The sequence below is a fragment of the Pantherophis guttatus genome, chromosome 3 (genome assembly GCF_059756535.1).
Source record: "Pantherophis guttatus breed Tessera chromosome 3, ASM5975653v1, whole genome shotgun sequence".
Taxonomy (NCBI): Eukaryota; Metazoa; Chordata; class Lepidosauria; order Squamata; family Colubridae; genus Pantherophis; species Pantherophis guttatus.
In genome coordinates, this window is record NC_142065.1 from 150,376,222 (window position 1) to 150,382,532 (window position 6,311).

Here is a 6,311-nt window from a genome sequence, read left to right on the forward strand (position 1 = left end):
GACAGATTCCTTAAATATATATAGTAGTTTTCAAAGATACTTTCTGAAATCATATATACAGTACAAATCATAGTACTTTGTATTTCAAGATAATCTACATGTTTAAGTCTTATTTAAAACTAAAATGCCTTTCTGTTAGCAGAAAGCCCATTAGTATATCATTGTAGATTTATATAAAAATAATGAATTCTTACATAATAGGCACCCAATTCCATAAAGCTATGCAAAAAATTAATAAGCCCTTGTATTACAATGCCTTTATACAATCTCTAGACTGGCCACAGTTGGAACGCAATAATTAGAATGTGTGCAGTTCAGACTAGAATATATATTGCAAAGGATTCTATAGAGAGAGAAAGAAATGCAGAAAGAAGCAATTGCTGTAATGAAAATTGGTGAACCAACTTTTAGAAAAAGATAAAAGCGAATTTAAAAATATCTTGGTGTAAATAATAGGATCATGTTTTTTCCATGAAGCTGACTGGTGGAAAGTTTTGTTAAGATAGAAGCACCTCTTCGTTGCAACATATTGCCAGGGGTATGATTTGCTATCATAATTCTGATGACCTGAATGGAGCAAATCTGATGCATTGATTAAGGCACTATAAATATATAAAATCAAGGGTCCAGTTAACATTCTGTCTCAATGTTATTTTCCAATGAAGAAAAAAAAAAGGAATAGGGAAAGAGTGATAAAGCACTATGGTTCTTTGACTTCAACAAGGAGGAGAGGAAATCTTGGAGATAAGATAAGGAGTTCCCCAATGGAAGTCTTACAACTTCAACATTAACGCTGCAAAACTCTCTTTACTTTGTTTTCCTATATCACAACAGAGTTGGAGAACTGCCAAAGAACTTGCATGTTACACAGTACACAGAGGGTACAACATTTGTCCCAGATTAGTACAAATACAGCATGTAGAATGGCACAGACATTGGTTGCTTTATTTTGTAAGAAGTGCTGGAATTGATATCTCCTTGTTCACCATCAGTGAACAATCTGTTGATTCCAAAAATCCGATGATCTTCGTTTCTTGAAGGGAGACAGATTAAGGTAAAAATATTACAACAGCAATGTTACACACTATGCAATCATGTTTCAGGCAGGATGTTGTTTGCAATTTGTTCTGACTTTAATTTTGCTCTGTGTAAACCTTTGGAACAAAGCAGACCATGTTGCTACATTGTGTACCATGTGATTGCGATGTCCCTGAACTGGAAAAAGAGGACATCCATAAAGGATGACAGTTTCTGAGCAATAGCTGCAAGGCTGTTTTTAAACAGAGGACTTCACACAACATACTAAAACTAAAACCTGGGTCTCATACATTCACTAAACAAAATTATAGCTTAAAATGCTGGCCTTTCTCATACAAGAACATGCTAAAAGAAAGATTTTAAGTTCTTGCGGTAGTCAAAACAGCAATCAAGTTCCACTTTAACCGGGTGTAGAATGTTATAGGAAATCATCCAATACGTCGTTTCTACGTTTCCTAAATTTTGGAAATGGTGGTGCCTGAATATTGTACCATTCTTCTTTAGAATGTTTATCGGGTTTTATTATTTTCTTTGAAGGTAAGAAATAGATAACGTTTGTCCCATATGCAGTTTGCAAGTCCTTAAAACCTCTCTGTGTGTTTTTCTAATATGTAAAGGATAATGGAGAGATAGGGAAATGTGTACAGGAGACACCCTTCTTCGCCCCTATTTTGAGTTTAAATTCTGAAAGGGTTGTTTCCATTGCCTGTTGCATCCTAGACATGCTTGATTTTCACTCTCATTTCAAAATCAAATCTACAATAAAATCACAACAATACACGAGCATACAATAGATACAAACTTAAGGTAAACCGCACCAAACTCGATTGCAGAAAATATGACTTCACCAACAGAGTAATCAATGCCTGGAATACACTACCTGACACTGTGGTTTCATCTCAAAACCCCAAAAATTTTAACCTAAGACTGTCTACTGTTGACCTCACCCCATTCCTAAGAGGTCTGTAAGGGGCGTGCATAAGAGCACCAGCGTGCCTACCTTCCCTGTCTAATGTTTCTTCTATTTGTATCTATTTTATGTATCCAAACCATGCTTATACTTATTACCAAATACATTCTTGACAAAAATAAATAAATAAAATAAATAATAACAGACCCGTTAGCTCAATCAGCTGAGCAAGTCCAACCTGGGGTACTGATGGGAGACAGGGTAGAAAGGAAGTTCTTCTCTTTTCATTGGCTGGCTTTCCTTTCATTTACAAAACTGCAAATAGTTTCACTCTAACACAAAATAGGTCTGCAATGTTTGCTGATGGACTTAGGTCGTGTTACCCTGAAACATCTGAACTGCATCAAAGATGAAAATTATTTTTAATTAAATGTAATTTGGTAAAGAATGTGACAAATACATTCAATATATGTCATACTATACCAAGTAGAATTTATTGTATAGGTGTCCTCACTTAAGGATTGCTTTGTTTAGCAACTATTTGAAGTTATGATGGTGTTAAAAAAGTAACTTTATGACCAATACTTGCATTTACAGCCATGACGGTTTCAAGCACATTGCAACTGATGGGTGTTTATGACTGTTGCAGCATCCCACAGTCACGTGATTGCCATTTGTGAACTTCACAGCTGGCTTCTGACAAGCAGAGTCAATGGAGAATCTGGCAGTTAAAATTGCAAGTTGCACTCGTGGTTTTTCGCTTAACAACCACAAGTGATTCACTTAACAAGTGAAGAGCCTTGGTGGCGCAACAGACTAAAGTGCTATTAAGTAGCACCAGCTGCCTGCAATTACTGCAAGTTCAAATCTCACCAGGCTCAAGGTTGACTCAGCCTTCCATCCTTTCGAGGTAGGTAAAATGAGGACCCGGATTGTGGGGGCAATAAGCTGACATTGTATAAAAAAGAACACCGCTTGGGGGGGGGCAAAAGCCCTACTAAGCAGGTATATACAAAGGTATGAAGGCTACTGCTTAACGCATTGTAAGCCGCCCTGAGTCTCCGGAGAAGGGCAGCATATAAATCGAACCAATAAATAAACAAATAACAATTGAAGTAGAAGTAGGGTTGTAAATCCATGGTGATTGTGTGATGTCTTGCTTAATGACCACATCACTTAGCAATGGAATTACTAGTCCCAATTGTGGTTGTTAAGTGAGGACGACCAGGAATTCCTTTGAGAAAATAACATTAACTTCCCATTAATTTTCTAGCTATGTTCTTCTTTTGTAGCAAAAATACAAAACAAGAAAACTAAAGGGGGCAGTGGTGTTGGTGTGATTGTTGGTGTTACTATTAATGTGGGAAGGGAGGCAAAGGAAAGGGAAAAGAGAGAGGGAGGGAGGGGAGGAAGGAAGGAAGGAAGGAAGGAAGGAAGGAAGGAAGAAAGAAAGAAAGGGAGGAAGGAAGGAGAAAGAGAAATAAAATAAGTAAAGGGTGACCTTGCCAATTTTGGTGCTCATTTTTACTTACAATCCATGGGTCCTGGACAGGAAAACTCTCCCCATCCTTTCTATCCTTATAGCAAGCAGATGAAAAAAGAAACCCTTGGTGTAATGTTTGTGTTAAGAATCTCATTCCCAAAAATGTAACTTTCTTTTGTCCAATATGGGGAAGTAGGCAAGGGACATTGTGGCATGCAATGGGTATCTTCAGTTTTCTCTATGTTTTAAGAATTTTTTTTCTTATCTGCCTGTAAATTTTTAAAAAGAGGTAATATTTTTGGTATCCCTCTACTCTGGGGGACTCTGAAAGCCAAGACTATAGGAATGCTGGCAAGTTGAAAGTAATTAAAGGCTGCACTTTATTATCCCTGCTTATAGAATAGATTTTTGGAATGAAAGACTTCCTAGGCAGAAGTATGAAAATTAAACCTCGTGACTTAAAACAACTTTCAAGAGATCCAACTCGATTTATGGCACTACATCTCTTTTGGTCCAGAGCTATTAAATGAATCAAATGCTACTGTGGTTATTTATAGGTTATTTTAAAAATAACCAGAATACATGTTCTGTGGATGTGGGCAATATGTATATATACTAATCCAAACTGTGTACAGTACAAACTATTCTCCTGCCTCGTGTAGTCAATTTGTTGATCTTTATTTTACTTTTCAGTACATGGAGCCAATAACATGACTAGTATTGAAAATACTTCTTAATCCTGTCAGTTTTGGTAGATGCTGTGTAGCTTTACTTCTGTAAATGAACATGGAGATACTTTTCTGACGGTATCTTGTCTGTGCTGATGTGAAACTTTTTTTTTTTTACCAGAAGTAACTCTGGGATACTTGACTGCCAACAACTTCTCCAAAAACCAAGGGGGAGAAAAGAAAACATTATTTTTATCCTAATTCCATTCCTTTTCTAACTACAACATACCAGATGGTAAATTTTGTACAAATCATGGGAAGGATCCAGAATTAGCTTCCGGAGAATCAAAACGTTTTCTTCTATTGGCAGAAGGATTCAAGATTTAACAGCAGTTTGCTCTGAGAGTAGGGGATGGGGCATAAATTACAGTGAGTCCTAATTTAGTGCTTCTCTATTCAAGGGAATGTCCCAGCCTTCAAGAGCATAAAGGAGATGGGGGAAATGACAAATATTGCCTTTCTTATTCTTCCACTCAGAAGAACTCTGGACGCAATTCAATCATTTGACTCAGTATTTTTTTCCATGTGGGTTTCCAAGAATATGATGTTTTTATAGCCTCTCATGAGTTTTTCATATGTAACAATTTTAATTTACATAAGGATGCTAAGTAAAGAGTAAAATTCCACCAGATTAACCAATGAAAAATGTGCTGCATTTTTTTTAACACCCCAGGAGTTGGAAAATTATTTGCTAACACAGATTCTTTAAGTTCATCCCACTTGTATGTTCTTGTTAAGAAAACAGCAACAGCAGTATGTCTTGTGTTGTGAGGAATATACCTGCATTTCTCATGTTGTGAATTCTAGAATCCTAACAATGCCAAGACTGAAAAAGCAGGAAGCAGCACCTGCTTAACCACATGTAACTTTAAAACCTAAGTAGGATTGGGTCAAGTTGGTAATTGGATGGGAGATCACAGAGAATAACCTAGTTGCAGACTAGACTGGAAAACTGGGGGGAAAAAAATTGGAAAGAAAACAATGGCAAACTATTCCTCCATTTTCCATGGATGCGTTCATGAAGTTAACTCCAGTTGATTTTGAAGGAAGTTTAAGTCTGCTTTTTGTTAAATCTGAGTCAAATATATGTTAGCAGCAACCATGCTTATTTTGGGATTGTTGTTTTTTAAAAAAGAGCATGGTTTTTGAGATTTTACCCTTTAAAGGAAACGGTGGGGTGAAAATGCTTAAATTCCATTATTTATGGAATTTAGCTATCCTCCCTCCTTCCCCCTGCCCCAATGGGTCTCCAACTATATTTTATTATTTGAAGGTAATTTCTGGTTGCTTATTGGATGAAAGCAACCATGGGGAATAATAGTGAGCAGAAAAATAGCTCCAAGAAAAATTGCCAGAATTTCCTTGGGGTTTTTTTGGGGTAGGGGGGTTTAAATTTAAATAGAATTTATAGTTCTGAAGACTGTATTTCTCCCTCCCTCCCCCTCTTTCTCACACAAAAATGTAGTTAATACATTTAGATATATGTTACCTGCCTTCGCATGCATCAAAATATCATTATTACGTGTTATATATTTAATTCACACCCATTATAGGAATATTTGATGTAAAATATAATTCTGTATATGTACAGTAGTTTATCCCTTGCATTGATGAAATGGTTGATCTAAACTATATCTCTTCTTTGAAATTCTGTAGTGAATTTCTGAAGTACTGAATTATCTTAACACTTTGGTTAATGCTTAATGTTCTCCACATGCAGGTTTGCACTGGTTTAACTAGCTGTAAGATTTTAAAAAGAAATTAATATAATGATATGGAAGTGAGTCATCCTCATGCCTCGACTAGCTGTGAACATGTCACTCCAATGCCCTGCTTTGTTCCATTTTAAAATTATTTACATGATGACACTGCAAAGTATTTACTGAAGGCAACTTTTCCCAGAATAACTAACAAGTATCATTTTCCCTGATGTTTCTTGGGTCAGTCTTGATTATATACCAGCCTTTCTAAATTTACAAATTTAGTAGGTCACATGTGGCTCCATATATTTCTAAATTTACAAATTTAAATGAAATATCAGCTTCCAGAATCCTCAGTCACATTGGTTAGAAATAACGTGATTGGCAAGTTCAACATAACTGGAGGGCATCAGGTTAGGAAAGCGAACAGAAATCAGAATTGTTTTCTAATG